Genomic DNA, 17,904 nt, shown 5'->3' with positions numbered 1-17,904 from the left:
GTCATTGGCTTTAAGCGTTTAGAGGCAGCACCAGCTGTCTTGTGCGTAATTAACGGGTAGCACATAGTGCCAAGGCATAGTGCAGGGCACAAAATAGGGCCCTCAATGTATATTAATATTTTCTTATTTCTATTTGGTTACTTATTAATATTTTCTTATTTCTATTTGGTTAATTATTATGTTCAATGTTAACATCATCTGTGTTGATTTCTCATTTTGAACTTGGTCCATTATGGATGAGCCTATAGGATCCATCCAACCATTCAAACCATTATGGATGAGCCTATCCACCTGTTTCCGCGGGAATTTACTGGAGCAAAAATCCTGTGTGGGAAACATCCTGCGGGGGGACCGGAAGTAGGAAATAGCGGCTCAGTGTGTTTACATTTGCCAGCAGAACGTAGCTGTACTGCCTATACCTCTATGTGTACTGCGAACGAGCTACGTTCTGCTGGCAAATGTAAACACACTGAGCAGCTATTTCCTACTTCCGGTCCCCCTGCAGGATGTTTCCCACACAGGATTTTTGCTCCAGTAAATTCCCGCGGAAACAGGTGGATAGGATCCATCCAACCATTCACACCATTATGGATGAGCCTATAGGATCCATCCAACCATTCAAACCATTATGGATGAGCCTATAGGATCCATCCAACCATTCAAACCATTATGGATGAGCCTATAGGATCCATTGTGTGTTTTCAGAAGCAGAAGGACCTGAATGCTTCTTAATGATGTAAAGTTCACTGTTGATTTGTCATCTGACAGCAGTGTTCTACACTTACATTCATACAATATGTTATGTTTGATGTTTAATCTTTATTACCTTAAGAAAATAAAAGTCAATAAAGCTGAATCTGATGAAGTGTTCCTCTCCTAAATGTGTTGTGTGTAGTATGGGACGTTGTCATGGTTACCATGAACACAAACACATCCAACAGGTTTTCAATATCTGCATAACAGCAGGAGACAACATTTAAGACAAGCATGTGATGAAAGATGATCAATGCATGACTCATGTACTGATCACTGATCAATGAATGACTCATCTACTGATCACTGATCAATGAATGACTCATCTACTGATCAATGATCAATGAATGACTCATCTACTGATCACTGATCAATGGATGACTCATCTATATCAATGAAATGTGGTTTTAAATGGGACTAAATGTCTTTTCAATACATCTTCTCTCTGTTTTGGTCTCTGCACACTTTTGTCAGTGTTAAAGATGGTGTAAATTATATGTTATTGTTAAAATAAGTGTTAAATAGCTCTACATTGTGACCAAATTGGAACATTCTACAAATATATAAGGAGGTTTTACACTCAGGCAGGTTTCTGAACTGTCCACAGCCGTCCTCTGAGACACAGAGTAGACATACATGGTGCCATCTGATGAGCATTAATGAGGACCAATTATATGAAGATTGAAAATGGGTGAAGTACTCCTTTAAGTAAAATGTAAACATTGCTGGTCACCATCCTCATCATCATCATCATCATCTTCATCATCCTCATCATCGTCAGTTCTACATGGAACTCATCATCATCGTCATCATCATCATCATGATCATCGTCATCGTCATCGTCATAATCATCATCCTCATTACTCCATATCACCTCAGGATGCTGTCAGTCTGTCCTGCAGGTGCATGTGATGGCCTGTAGGAGTCACTGTGGAGCTGCTGGTAAGTCTGTTTGGACATTGCTCTCCTTCCATCTCCATTCTTGTGACAGGATAAATATGTACAATTCCATGTATAGTATAGGATTATTATATTATATTATTATATTTATATATACATTTATAGTATAGGATTATTATATTATATTATTATATTTATATATCCATTTATAGTATCAGATTATTGTCTCCACCAGGCCGAAAGGCATGGCCGAGACTATGTTTTGCACCCTGTCCGTCCATCCGTGTGTCCGTGTGTCCGTGTGTCCGTCGCCCCCTCCGTCTGTGGACAGCTAATCTCCGGCACTGTTGGCTTGATTGCAGCGAAACTGTGCACACACACTCCCTGGATGCCAGTCAGAACCTCTGCCCCCCAAAAAATCATAATTTTAAATTCAAAATTTACTTGATTAAAAGTACAAAAGTATTGGTATCAAACTGTACTTAAAGTACCAAACGTAGAAAGTACTGATTATGCAGAATGTCCCATTTCACAAGTCTTCAAAATGTATTTGTATTTTGAAAATAGCCGATCTTGAGCTTGTAGATCTGCTATTTTCAAATGGCCGAAATGTATATAAAGGGCGTTAATGTATGTTTTGTAATAATAATCTAAATCAACAAAGTAACTAAAGTTTTCAAATAATTGTAGTGTAGAGTCAAAGTGCAATATTTGCCTCTGAGATGTAGTGGAGTAGAAATAAAAGTACTGAACATTGGAAATACTCCAGTAAAGTAAAAAATACCTCAACATTGTACTAAAAGTACTTAGTTACTCTACACCACTGCATTAAATATGTATAAACATACCATATTATTGTGCATTCAACACTAAGCTATTAAAATAATAGACAGATTAATATATTCACGCTTTTATTTTAAACATACATGTATTGTACAAGGTACAGTGAGTAGGGTGGCCATACTGCCATTTATAAACATATCTTATTAACTGAGAACCAATGTCAATACATGATAATCATGTATACAAGCTATTCAAATGGACAGAATCATGTTTTATTTTAAGAGAAATGTGGAAAGAGAAATGGCCCTTTAATGGGTCGGGGGATCTTAGTATAATTTGAAATTCAATTCCAATTCACTTTTTAAACAATTATTTTACTGATTTTCCTTTCAGAAACCAAATTAAATATTGCTCCATTTTTCAAATAATCACTTCCAAATTAAACCTCAGATTATACTAAGATCCCCCGGCCTTTGGTCGGGGGATCTTAGTATAATTTGAAATTCAATTCCGATTCACTTTTTAAACAATTATTTTACTGATTTTCCTTTCAGAAACCAAATTAAATATTGCTCCATTTTTCAAATAATCACTTCCAAATTAAACCTCAGATTATACTAAGATCCCCCGGTCTTTTGGAGTCAGGGCATCTTATTTATTATTTGTTTTTCAATTGGAATAAGCGTCTGAAAAGTATATTTTACTGATTTTCGTTTCAGATCCTAAATAAAACATTGCTTCATTTTTAAACTTTTATTTTTTCCCTTAAAATCTGGAAAATGGCCCATTTTTATGATATTCTCATTAGTATTTTGGCTTTTTTTGATTTGGGACTGACACTGAAAAAAAGCTCTTAAAAAAGGTTTTTGGCGTTTTTTCATCCCAGACCAAAAATGTAATAATGGCTTCATTTTTCCAATTTTCTAGCCTACCAAAAAAATCAGGAAAATGCTCCAATTTTTTTTATATTCTGATTTGTATTTTGGCATGTTTTGATTTGGGACTAACACTGAAAAAAGCTATTAAAAAACTTTTTTGCCATTTTTTTCATCCCAGACCAAAAATGTAATAATGGCTTCATTTTTCCAATTTTCTAGCCTACCAAAAAAATCAGGAAAATGCTCCATTTTTCTGATATTGTGCTTAGTATTATGGCGTCTTTTGATTTGGGATTGACACTGAGAAAAGCTCAAAATGGTTATTTTTTCCATATTTTAATCCCAGAATAAAAATCAAATAATGGCTTCATTTATCCAATTTTCAAGCCCACCAAAAAATCAGGAAAATGCTCCATTTTTCTGATATTCTGTTTAGTATTTTGGCATTTTTTGATTTGGGACTGACAAAGGAAAAATCTCTTTATTTGTCTTTGTTTTTCTTAATTCATCTGGAATCCAAAAGCCTGGAATGGTTATTATTCAAAATGTCAGTCATCTTTTAGTCTACCTTTTTCATCAAAACAAAGAAGCCATGTGACCATGGGTCAAAGCACATGGTCTTTGTCCTTCAAAGTAAAAGTTGTAGTCTAACATGTAATCAATAGGATCTACAGACAGTCATTAACACCACATGTAATGACTGTATGATGTGTTTTTTAATGCATTTTCTGTCATTTTTTTTAGATCAAAGCTACATCTCACAAAAGTATGTTGCAAGACTACTAAAACCTTTCTGGGACATAAAACCGTAAACTCCTTACAACTATATACTTGTGGTGTGGAAGCTCCACCAGCAGGGGTCATTCACTTTCTAGGACCTGGCTAAGATATGTGTGCACTTCATTTAGGAGAGAATATCTCAACTGTTCTTGGCTAATATGACCCCAGGGAACAATTTAGGAACTGTGACTAATTCTCTATCCGGGACGAAATACCCGAAAATGACCACGCCCTTTTCAAAATCAAATCAAATCAAATCAAGGTTTATTTATATAGCACATTTAACATGACCAAGTCAACCAAAGTGCTGTACAGGTAAAAAGCAAAACAAAGCAAAAAAAAAACAAACAAAAAAACAGGACGCAAACAATGCAATGTAAGCCGACAATAGTAAACAATGAGTAAGCACAGACAAACAAACATTAGCGCCAATAGAGGAAGGTAAGGCTGCTTTAGTTGTTACTGAATGCCAAGGACAAAAAATTAGTCTTTAGTAAAGATGACTGGGCTGCTTTGATGCGTAAAGGTAAGTCATTCCAGAGGGGGCAGCCACGGCAAAGGCCCGGTCACCCCTGGTAACTTTAGTGGGTGCAGTTGGCACTTCCAGCAGCAGCTGGTCAGCAAACCATAACATCAATGCTCAGCATAAAGTGAATACTATCATAATAGTCAAAGGTGTATGGAATTTGAACAATATGTTCAAATTAGAATCTGAAAAGTGAATTGCTAAACAACAAATCGTTGCTAGGAATGTGTCTTGGTATTACTACAACAACAGAACAGCTCTGCGATAACTGATACATACTGCACCACGCACACACACGCACACGAGCACACACACACACACACACACACACACACACACACACACACACACACACACACACACACACACACACACACAGTTGCATGTGCTCAGTCCTTTTGATTCCTCGGGTGATGATTGTTTTTAATGTCAATCACACAACATCTATATATCGAGATGCAGCAGACTCCAGTTTTGCAGCATTTGCTGTGTCCACTACATGACTTTTGCAGCCACAGTGGAGGAGGATGGCGCAAGCTTTACTGGCATCTGCGAGATGGGTCCAGTAAGGTTCCCAGGTTCGGACATGCTGAATCAGTGCAGCTTGGGTGGGAGGAAGTTCTCAAGGGACCTGGTTAACATTTGACCAACATCAGCCTTCCCTGACTATGGGAAAAGGAGTGCAGGTATCTCAAATAAACTCTGGTCACCCTTACTTTGGAGCCTGAAAAGATCAACTTTCCATGTCCAAAGATTGGAGTATATGGTCATCATCATCATATACTGTACGCCGGCAAGAGCCGTGGTGGCCACAGCAGAGTAGATGAATCCTGACAGTGGCTAGTGACTAGTACCGTATGATATCATACTAGTCAATGGTGTATAGAATAGTAATACTATATAGTATTACACTTTATGCTGAGCATTGTTGAACATACTGTATTAGCTCTAGCTGTAGGTCTATCATCATAGGAATTAGTTCTACTGTTAAATCATTCTTGTTTCAATGAAATTACATCGTAAGATACATTGGTTGTTTCAGAACATAGTAGCCATATTTGTGATAATCAAATTAGTGTCCTCTAGATAGATTAAATCATAAAGATAAGCATTCAAACATGTTTTTAATTGTCAAAAAACATGATTTAGACACCAAGTTTGCATTCATAGCTGAAAATGTGGTTCAAACATTATAGCCAAAAACTTTGTCAGGTGGTGGTCATATTGGATTTAGCCACTATGATGACCCTGAAGGTTGCTGGCTCGGGCGCTCTTGCTAAATCATTAGAGCATGCCCTGGGTTACATCTGGGGCAAATGTGGTGCTCTTAGATTGATTTGCGCAAAAATATCCTTATGGCCCTGGACAGTAATACGTTTCTTTTAGCTGTTCTGTCAAATATCAAATTAGAAATTTTACACTTTACTATGTTTCCCTAATCATAAGTATTCTGAACATTTTGAACACCTCAGTAAATCTGTAGCTCCAGAGCCATGTTGGAAGTAGTGCACCGGTTATGGTCATTTAAAAAAAGAGCGTGGTCATTTTCGGGTATTTCATTCCGGATAGAGAATTAGTCACAGTTCCTAAGTTGTTCCCTGGGGTCATATTAGCCAAGAACAGTTGAGATATTAAGTACATACACTAAAGAATACATCACATGGATGCACCTGGGATGTATCATCAGTGTTGTAGCCTGGGGTCATAGGGTGTTTCGGGTCTCGCAACATGAACCCTCGCCCAGGTGACCCAGCCGGGGTTGATCAAGCCCCAACTTACATCCCAGGTAGCTACCCACGGTCAGTCCTATAGGGAAAGACAGTAAATTAAGTTCCCTCACATATACAAATGACATCCTGCACATAATTCTACATTCAATAAAACTATGAACTCTGACTGGGGAGGGAGTTTGGGATATAGGTGGGTTACTTATTGATAATGGGTAATGGGTTATTAGTCTAATGATCATTAAAGAACGACTTCACCCATTTTCAACCTATCTTCATAGATCCTCACTAATGCTCCTGCTAAAATTGTGTGATTTTTTTCTTCTCAGTCTGTGTCTCATAGGAGGGCTATGGACACTTCAGAAACGCATCTACCAGTGAAAGCATAAAGAACGTTCAGGGCATACTTGCCAGCATTAGCCATAGATGGATAACACCGCAAGATCATGGCAAGGTGCCCAGAAACCTAATGGGATGAATGACCTATTCAGTCCCGACTTTAGTGACCTATTTGATCACAACCTTCCCAAATGGAGATTCCCATAGATGGAGACAATTAACCTCCCCAAGTCTGACATCTGATGGCAATTGATATCCCTTTAAAGCTTTAGTTAATACTAGTTGGTATTATAAGAATATGCGATTGCTTTAATTACTATTGTTTAATTGCTGTCCCAATAAAGAAGACAAAACTGTCAGATGGCCCGGCCGTTGAAGTGATGAGAGGTCATCTGTCTGTACATGTGTATGCATTTGTGGTTTCTGTTCCTTTCTGTCCTTCCCTAATCTTAGAAAGATGCAGGTTGGAGAGAAATCCCCCCCCCCCCCCCCATTGTTTGAAGACAAATGCTGAGTCAGGTGGCGAACCAACCTGAAGACCATCCCACATTTCAGTATATAGGGGCTCTAGGGACAGATAAGAGGGCTCAGACTTAGTGAGGTGACCTCGATGCAATTTGTTGCTGATAAGGAAAGCTAGTGTGAGCCCAGAGATCTCTGTTAAGTACATTTCTCTAACTTTTAACTTACTGCTTGATTAATAAATACACTTAATTTTAACAGTCTTGTCTGCTCTTAATTTCACCAATACAATGGACGGACGCACGACAAATTATGTCATTGCACAATTTGTCTGTTGTTTAAATAGCTGAAATCTCCAACACATCATAGAATCTCTCCTAGACGATTATCATGGAGATACCTAACATACCTAGCTCTGACATCAGAGAACCCCTACTGGAACTCCATATATGGAGATAACCAAAACGTCCAGGACAAACATCAAAGTCCTAAGGGAGTTCATCAGGACTGACATCATGGCTAAGGGAGTTCATCAGTGAGCCCAAGCGACATTAACTCTTAGATAAGCATCAGACAACTCATCAGCCTAGTTGGTTTTCACAGCCTAAGCCTTACATATCGATTTTACTTACTTCTCATAGCGGCTCTCGGATCTGGTCAAAGAATCAGCCGATTATCAGTTCAACAGAAAGGATTTTTTCCCCTTCAATATTTAAAATTGTATATATTTGTTTTTATTAACGCGAGAACAATGGTTTCCATTATAGTGTGCTAACAGGAATAGAAAGCCTGTAGTTTCTATTATCTTGGATTCCCCATCGGATTTTTTTTTTCGATGGGTGCCATATTATCATGAGCATTATTGAGGAACAATTATATGAAGACAGGTTGAAAATGGGTGAACTCGTCCTTTAAATCCTGATGTGAAAGAAAATATTTGTATAGAAGAACAAAAAGGTTGTTAGGTTGACAGAACCTCAGTAAAACTACTAAGGTGCTGTGAAGTTGGGAGGCACAAGGGGAAAGTGAATGACCCCTGCTGGTGGAGCTTCCACACCACAAGTATATAGTTGTAAGGGATTTACGGTTTTATGTCCCAGAAAGGTTTGGTAGTCTTGCAACATACTTTTGTGAGCCGTAGCTTTGATCAAAAAGACAGAAAATGCATTAAAAACAACATCATACAGTCATTAGATGTGGTGTTAATGACTGTCTGTAGATCCTATTGCTTACATGTTAGACTACAACTTTTACTTTGAAGGACAAAGACCATGTGATGTAACACGTGGTCACGTGACATCTTTGTTTTGATGAAAAATGTAGATTAACACATCCACTGCCAAGGGCTAATCTCATAATGTACTCACCAGTGCCAAGGTGTTTTTGTTGTTTTTTTGTTTTTTTCATGTCGCCATAGATCTTGTTAAAATCCTTAAGATTGAGCGCTACACAGTCTGTTTACATCCGCGCGATCTCCCTGTATCTCCCAGTGAAAACCACGTGTCAAACGGGGCATCCATGTTTGAGTTAGAGCGGATTACGTTAAACAGTGAAATGCGAGGAGAAAAAACTACAGGAAGAGAATTGAGTTTCAGTTTCGTCTGTAGAACGAGGGCGGGCGTGATCGTGAAAACCGGATCCCAAATAATTCTATTTCCTGTCATCAAACCGGAAACGGAAGTGGATCAAAAAAAATCCGAAAGTGCACCCGGACCGCGCATGCGCGAAAAGACCGCAGCCCGTAGGGCTACGGTCTCGGCACTTAACAGTTGGATTTAACGGCCCGTAGGACTACGGTCTTGGCAGTTAATGTGTTAAAAGATGACTGACATTTTGAAAAACAAAGACAAATAAAGATGTTTTCCTTTGTCAGTCCCAAATCAAAAGATGACAAAATACTAATCAGAATATCAGAAAAATTGAGCCTTTTCCTGATTTTTGGGTAGGCTAGAAATTTGGAAAAATGAAGCCATTCTTTGATTTTTGTTCTGGGATAAAAAAATTGCAAAAGACGTTTTTATGAGTTTTTTTTCCAGTGTCAGTCCCAAATCAAAAGATGCCAAAATACTAAGCACAATATCAGAAAAATGGAGCATTTTCCTGATTTTTGGGTAGGCTAGAAATTTGGAAAATTTAAGCCATTCTTTGATTTTTGTTCTGGGAATGAAAAAATGGCAAAAGCCGTTTTTAAGAGCTTTTTTCAGTGTCAGTCCCAAATCAAAAGATGCCAAAATACTAAGCACAATATCAGAAAAAATGAGCATTTTCCTGATTTTTGGGTGGGCTAGAAAATTGGAAAAATGAAGACATTCTTTGATTTTTATTCTGGGATGAAAAAATTGAAAAAAAACCTATTTTGAGCTTTTCTCAGTGTCAGTCCCAAATCAAAAGACGCCAAAATACTAAGCACAATATCAGAAAAATTGAGCATTTTCCTGATTTTTTTGTGGGCTAGAAAATTGGAAAAATGAAGCAATGTTTAATTTAGATTCTAAAAGGAAAATCAGTAAAATAGACTTTTCAGATGTGAATTTGAATTGAATATCAGATTATACTAAGATACCCCACACCCTAAGTGACCATGGGATCTTAGTATAATCTAAGCTTTCATTTGGAAGTGACTATTTGAAAAATGGAGCAATATTTAATTTGGTTTCAGAAAGGAAAATCAGTAAAATAATTGTTTAAAAAGTGATTTGTAATTGAATTTCAAATTATACTAAGATCCCCCGACCTTAATGCCACTGCCATGCATAAACATACCTGTTATGTTGAAAACAATACTGAGCTATTAAAGTAAAATGATTATCAGATTCATGTTTTTATTTTTAACAAACATATGGAAGGGAAAGTGTATCCTCATATCAACCCTATACCTGTGGATGGCACATACTCCTATTTAGTGACATGTCTGACCCTGATGACTGGCACACAACTTATGTAACCTTGGATGGATGGAGGTTGTCAGGCAGAGGGTCAAATCAGCCTCAGGCTGCAGTTTTGACCTGTATTTATTTTTCAAGTTTGTTATTCTCAGTTAATAAGGTATGTTTAAAATAGTAGTCAATGCCATCCGTCTCTGTCTTGAAGGTAAATCCAAACTACATATAATTAGTATTTACTAGTCCTTACCCGGTGAAGGGAAAATAATGACTGGTCTACCTTAAGTCAGTCCACCTTAAGGCCAGGAGCTGATTTCATTAGCTTGTTTGCTCCGTGACATAATATTGTCCCGTTTCATGTCAAGGACAGGTAAAGATTGTTCCTCCATCACAGGTTCAGATCCTCAGACGGAACGCAACGGAAACAAGTCCGCAAGGAATTTTTTGGTCGGACCTTTTAGACAAAAGTATTATAAATGTAACTGTGTTGTTTTACATTCTTTTGCCTTATAAAAATGTCAAACAATCAATCAAGAGCGTCCGTTCTCTGGGACAAGCCTGGGCTTAACCGTTACAGTATATAAGCTTAATAAAAGACGCTATAGAACATGAATCATTCATTTTATCCTGCAGGAGCGAGCGCTTCTCAGCACCAACCGTGGCCGACACATACAGAGACATAAATAGACTTATGCAGTCTTTGAATTAAAGTTTTAATATTAAAAATAAAATAAAAATGAGATTTAATAGGTCATTTTTGGCCAATTCTGACAGCACTACTAAGCGCAGACATGTGCAAAATAATGCAAGTATTCCAAACAGAGAGGAGCGTTCAGAATACAGCGTTTATATGGTAAATTCCGATTGGTATATACCGATTAAAACAGTATATACCACCCCTCCAAACCCGAATGAAAATTCATTCCGATCAGGTTTTATATTTTATATAAAGTACAACTAGAAAAAGTGCTCCTTGGAGCACAGGTCTCCGCCAGGTCAGGTAGGTTATTGTGGCCTCCTGGTGACGCTATAATAAGCCAATGTGAAAAGGGTGGCATTTTTTCATCGGCCTAGTGGAATATGTGTGCAAAATTTCACGGAAATCGCACGTTGCGTTGATGATTTGAGGCATTTTGTTCAAATGGACCTATCCAGCAAACTTTGGAAGCCAATGTTAGCCAAATAGGATGTAATATGAAATATCAGACACTTCCATCTTGATCACATGACTTTAGAGATACTGTGTACCGATTTGCGTGATCTTTGGAAAGAATCTGAAGGAATAATAGCAAAAAAAATAGTTTTACAAAAGTCAGCCTCCTGGTGGCGCTCTAAAAGGCAGATGTGAATAATGCATGGCAAAGGTTTTTCCTTAGCCTCTAGGTAGAGTGCGTGCAAAGTTTCACTCAGATCGGTGCAGTTATAGGTAAAAACGCGAATCGGCCTGTTATAGCGCCACCATGAGGCTGATTTGAAATTTTTTAAGTGGCATTTCTTCCTCGGCCTAGTGGGAATGTGCATGCACAATTTCACGGAAATCGCATGCTGCGTTCATGATTTGAGGCATTTTGTTCAAAACAAACCAATCCTGCAACCTTTGGAAGCCACTCTAAGCCAATCAGGATGGAATATGGAACATCGGACAGATCCATGTTGATCACATGACTATAGAGATACTGTGTACCGTTTTGTTTGGATAAAATCTGTAGGAGTAATATTAAAAAATGGGTTTTGCACATATCGGCCTTTTGCACAAATCGGGCGCTATAACAGGCCCATGTGAAAAAAATTGGGGCAGAGGTTTTGAATTGGCATTCAGGTTGTGTGTGTGCAGTTTCGCAGAGACCGGGCCAATGGTGCCGGAGATTAGCTCCTCGCAGACACACGGACGGACGGACGGACAGGGTGCAAAACATACTCTCTCTAGACAATAACAACAATAATAACACACACACAGAGGTAGTAAATACAAAGCAGTAGGTCTTTAATTCTGGTCTCATCCAGTAATCATCCCATATAGTTTAAATCTATAACTTAGATATTTACAACATCATTCAAGGCCCTTCACAAAATACTCATTAAGCTCTTTGAAAAAACAACAAATGTATTTACATTGTACAAAACATCTGCATACGTGATCATCCATACATTTAAACCCCGTTCCCACATCCACATTCAATCTCCCACCATAAACACCTTTATTTATTTATTTATTCGTCTTCATTTGTAATAAGTGTCTTTAGCCCGTCAATTGATGCTTTGCGTGACAAGTGTTTTTTTTTTTTTTTATTATTTTATTATCTGCTGTGATAGAAATTGCCCAGTTTGGGACATATTAATAAACTTGACCTTGACCAACATGTCGCAACGACGTCAAAGTGTCGTCAAAATGACAAAAACATGTGGCGGAGGACCTTCTCAGAGGGTATGACGTTCCTCTGGAAGAATGAAGGGTCACAGAAGAAATGTTGCAGAAACCTTGTGTCTCCATGTTTTAACTTTCAGGGTTTTTTTGCTTGTTTTTTTTGTAAATTATTGCCCTACTTTCGCAAAAAGTTGCGGAAATAGCTGATCTACAAGCTCACAACGCAATGTGATATGACACGTTGTGAGCTGAAAGTCCCACTATAGGGCATAGCAGTGGCGGGCCACAGATAGAAAACCCATTCATTTCCCCCATAGAGATTTCCGATCATCATCATCACAATCATGACCATAACACATTTGATTCTGTGTCAAAACATATTCCAATATTTAATTATATGATATACTTTATTTGATAAAAACAGAATCAAATGTTTTTGGCAGGCCTTGATGGCTGATTTTACACTTGGTTGCATGCTGAAAATAGTCGATCTACAAGATCACAGCGCTGTGAGCTTGTAGATCTTCTATTTTCAGAGCGCAACCAAAAATAAAATGACTCGTCTTTTAGTTCTACTGGATCTCTTCTCCACTCGTCCCTCCCTAACATTTTAGTCGACGAAATTGTCAATTTATTTAGTCTTAGTAGTTTTAGTCATCATAGTTTAGATTTTATTTAGTTTTCGTCAGTGAAAAAAAGGTTGTCGACGGAAAACTTTCGTCATAGTTTTAGTCATAGTTTTAAACACGATGACGAGTCGCATACCGTACCAACGCCCCAAACTCACGTTGTGCGACACACAGTGTGACGGGTTGTTTGACACTTGTTGCACAAAGCATAAATTGACCGTATTTCATACCACTGACCCCGCCCCCAACACATACACACTTTGGAAAAAATAGATATAAAAGAGAAAAAAATAACATTTAAGTCAAAACTATGGATGTGTATTGCTGCCATGCCAGAAAAAAATATCTGTTGTAACGTGAAAAAATATGTTTGTTTTTTTTACAGTCTGACAAGACATTAGTTTGTTATAACGTGACAACGTATCAAACCATGAGGTGATATAGATAAGTATCACGCTTTAACTTGAAAAGTTTCACATTTTCACAAACAAAAAAAAAGGCGTTAAAACATGAAACATTCCCCGGTGTGATGCTTTTTTTTTTTTCATGGTTACAACGTGATGACGTGTCACGATTATACATTATCAGGTTACAACAAGATACAAATGTGTCACGTAATAAAGGTGAAACATTTCATGTTTTGAAAAAAAAAAAGCCAAAAAAAACATGAAACTTTTCAAGTTTTAACTAGATAATATCTTGTCGTCATTATAACAAGAAACTTTTTCCCTTTTCACTTTCACGATAGGATTTTCTTCTCCTGGCATGGCAGCAGTACGTTTCCGTACAAAACAACAGTTGATCAACGAGTTCATTTGTTTTATTATATCGTTGCTGTCGGGCAGAAACCTCCTATCGACATATTTAAACTATTTTATTTGTCAATGAACACCCTACTTGATCATACTACAGCGTCACACCAGATCGGCAAGCGCGCCGCGTTACGAGCTTGTCCTTCTGCTTCTTTTGCCATTTTTTTAATTTGAATCCTGAAAAGTAACCCATTTTGGACATAATATGAGGTTTCCACCCGATAGAGACGATATCCAAAGCATTCCTCCGCTCAGAAATGTTATCTGTGGACACAACCCATTTATTGTGATTTATTGGCGTTGCCTGCCAAAAACAGCAGACCTAACAGAGCGTGTACAGTAGGTGTGATATGTTTCATTGAACAAACGGTTACACACGGTTTGTTCGATTTTTTTCCTTTGCAGTTGATTTGCCCGAAAATATACTTTTTGTGTGGTTTGTAATGGTTGATTGGTCACACGCCCGCTGTGTGTAAAAGACCTTAAAATCCTCAGTGTTCATTTATCCACAGTTATCCACTCGCAGACATAAAGCTGCAATCAGAACTTAGTTTAATGAATAAAACATGATTTTTAACCCATGTCTAATGTTATATTTATTTAGTATTAACATACTCTAACAGACACTATAACTCTGTATTGGGTTTATTTAGAACAATATAAATAGACCAAACACAACTGTAGTGGGCTCCCTACTCTGGCTGACAAGGTGTACAGCCTGAAGCTCATGAGCACGTGTACCTCCCCCCCAGGGCCCAGAGGGCGATTCCCTCTCTTGGTTCAGACTCAGAGAGGTAGACATGTTGGTCTCCCAGGCAAGGACGTGAAAAAAGTTACGGATCACAGCTTTAAATGAACACTGAGGATTTATTTTTGTTTGTTTATCCTCTGTTGTGTTGTGCAGAAGGCAATAGACTCCACTCTGGGGGAGGAGTCAGCAGCGAGCAGATCGTCCTTGTCGGGCAGAAACCTTGTATCTCCATATTTCTATTTTTTCTTTCGTAAATTAACCCTTTTAGACCAGGAAATAATCTGTTTTTGAAAAAATCAACAAAAAAAAAATGTGTGAAAATCTTTGAATAATATATTTTCAAAGCAGACATTAGTAACTCAAATCTTTGCTTCTGGGGGGATTCTACAAATGTCTTCTAAATCGTCAAGGACCCGCAAAATGATATGTATTTGGCCCCACGGACCCCCATCTCAAACTATTTTGTTCCGATTTAAAAATATATACATATTTTCAAAGTTTTGCACACATTTTCACGATTCTTACAAAAAAATAGCAGATCTACAAGTCCGCGCTATGAGCTTGTAGATCTGCTATTTTTGGATAGCCCAAAGAAATCTTAAAATGACAAAGATGCGTCCCCGGATTGAATGCGTTAATGCCCCGATTTGTCATACAAGGGTGTCATGCTAAAATAGCCGATCTAAAAGCTCACAACGCGTCGCAGAGCGGCTATTTTAGCTACTTTAGCTAAAAATGGAGATTGGAGATTTTTTTTGTTTTTGTCTCATTCCTGAACCAACAATCCAACATTTGACTAATAACTGTAACAGGAGACCAATCATAACAAAGAGCAAACCTATATTTAAAAACATTATCTTTGAACCTGCCGGTTTACAGCTTAGCTTGTATTATTGTTTTATATCGTTTTTTACGGTCTCCGAACCGCAGCGGTGTCATCAAAATCAGAAATGCGACGAAAACTAAATGTTGGTGAAGTATTCCTTTAAGCGTGCCTGTAGCTTTTTTTTTTTCAATAAATATTGAACCAATGAAAAAGTATCAACAAGAGCTCGTGACTAAATAATAACTACATCGTGTAATGTAGCCGTATTGGACGTACGAGATCTCCACCCGACAGCAACGACATCAAAGTCAGTTGAATGGAGTGGATGGCAGTGGACAGAACAGAAGGACCGTCTCAATGCAGAGTGGTTTCAAGGTTAAAAAGAAGACCAGTGTATGAACGCGTCCCGGGCGGAATTCAACCCAACGCGTGACCCCTGCACGGTTAAATCCTCACTGTTTACTTAAAGGTGGTGTAAAGTGAGATGTTTTGGCGGAATAAAAAGTTAAAAAGCTCTATATTGTGATGGTCATCGTTGCTATAGAGTGTTTGTTCAGTAACCCCCCCCCCGTCTCTCCATCTCTTTAACTCAGGGGTCTTCAACAGGGGGTCCGGGACCCCTAGGGGGTTCTCAGAGTTACTACAGGGGGTCCGCCAAAGCTTTGCGTGGTGGCCAAACATTAGCCGGAAATAGCAGATCTACAAGCTCACAACTTGAGCTTGTAGAACGGCTATTTTTCGGAGAGTCGGTGTAGAGGGGAAAAGAGCAGACCAAGTACAGAGTCAACGGTCAAGTTGACTAAATTGAGGGTTTAAAAGTTAACTATTTGAAAACACACATTAAAGGTATCATGACATTCATTTTCACTTTTTTTATTTCCAATGTTTTATTTGGGGTTTTATGACCTAAATTACACCCAAAAAACCTGAACTTAGAACATTCAGTGGATTTTCTGTGGTCTGGGGTTTTCTGAATAATTAGGCTGAAAAGTAATCTGAGCTTGGCCCTTCGACAGTGAGGTCACAGTCGATTAATCCCGCCCACTCTCCTCCTCGCCCCTCCCCTCCCCTATCCTTTCCTTTGGGGGGGGCGGAGCAGAGGCGATGATTGACAGGCAAAATCCCTCACCAGCGACACCCGCAGGCAAAGATTTATTTTTTCATTGCAGTTGAAAAGGCTTTAGAAATGTGAGAGAAAAACACCTGCCATGGATCAATGGAGTGGAATTTTCACTTAAAACTTTTTGTACACTTTTGAAGGACCAGGACAAAGACTTTGAATGTGGTGTAAAAGTGAATGTCATTAAACCTTTAACATGAATCCAGCCATCTATGAAATCTATGAAAAAGTTGGATCTGCAACACAATTTCATACAATATAAGACACAGCTACATTCACTTCCATTCTGATGGATTTGGAACTGGCCTTTTTCTCTGCTTTGAGTGCTTTCTGTGGCTTTTTGGAGAAAACAACCAACTGAGTCTGTTCATTATTGTCTTTGTTGCATTACTTCCGATTTCACTTGTTTATCCTGTATGAGTCCACTCTCCTGATTGGATGAAATTGCTGATATGTAGTTTCTGTTTACTTAAAGAGCTGGAGAGACAGGGAGACTCCTGTTACTGAACAAACATTCTATCGCAATGATTACTATGACAATATAGAGCTATTTAACACTTATCTTAACCAAATAAACATACACCACATTCAACTCTGACAGTGTACAAATGGAACCAAATGGACCCGTAGGGTCCATTTGGTTCCATTTGTACGCTCTCAGAGTCAATATAACACTGAGGATTTTACTGTGAGCTGAGTGGCTGCCTCACAACAACAGTGTGTAAAGATAATGCTGCTGGTTTTAATCAGGTATTGAGATAAGATGAGAGCTGTGGGGCTTGTAGTCCATAGAGTGCTGCAGTTTGTAGTCCTAAAAACCTGGACGTCAGTTCACATTGGCTTCCCAGTCATCAGATGTTTTGTTTTTATGCAGAAAATACGAACCTCAATTATCAAATGCTTGTTTCAACTGGTTCAATGACAACGGTCATATTTTCGAACATTTATATAAAATATATTAAAAACAGTTCATTGTTTATTTGTAAACGGAGCGATCGTCCCTCCAGGCTATGGGATTATTGCTCCACTACTCAACTAGCCAATTAGAACGCTTCTGTGCCTCCGGCTTATTTGGATGCACCTAGCACTAGCCAATCGCAGCCCCGCCCCCCCCCCCCCCCCCCCATCATATTTGAATCCCCCCAACATAATCATATTTGAACTGGGGACCCCCCACCCAGACAAGCACTTGGAATGGTAGGAGCTGAGGCATTGCATTTTGACCCCCGTTTCCACAGATACATATTGTGAGAATAGCCGATCTACAAGGCCTTGTGAGCTTATGTTCACAATTCTCTCCTCTTTGTTATATTATTTGACCATTTGGCCAATCTCTGTCTGACCAGTTTTTTTTATGGTATAGTTTGTTGA

At 38.4% G+C, this 17,904-nt stretch overlaps 1 protein-coding gene and 1 long non-coding RNA gene across 3 annotated transcripts in view; both read right to left on the bottom strand.

Moving 5' to 3' along the window:
* Positions 1–17,904, bottom strand: part of galnt7 (UDP-N-acetyl-alpha-D-galactosamine: polypeptide N-acetylgalactosaminyltransferase 7) — a 550,610-nt gene that overhangs the window by 472,855 nt on the left and 59,851 nt on the right. The gene's annotated exons all lie outside the window — the stretch shown is intronic.
* LOC308097602 lies at positions 11,994–17,630 on the bottom strand. Its single transcript, XR_013934229.1, has 2 exons — positions 17,457–17,630; positions 11,994–17,418 (listed from the first exon to the last, which is right to left on the bottom strand). It is a non-coding gene; the product is annotated as an uncharacterized lncRNA (long non-coding RNA).

The sequence above is a fragment of the Gymnoscopelus braueri genome, assembly GCF_963280865.1.
Source record: "Gymnoscopelus braueri genome assembly, chromosome: 2".
Lineage (NCBI taxonomy): Eukaryota > Metazoa > Chordata > Actinopteri > Myctophiformes > Myctophidae > Gymnoscopelus > Gymnoscopelus braueri.
The sequence above is the reverse complement of the archived record's forward strand: the minus strand, read 5'-3'. Positions and strand labels throughout refer to the sequence as shown.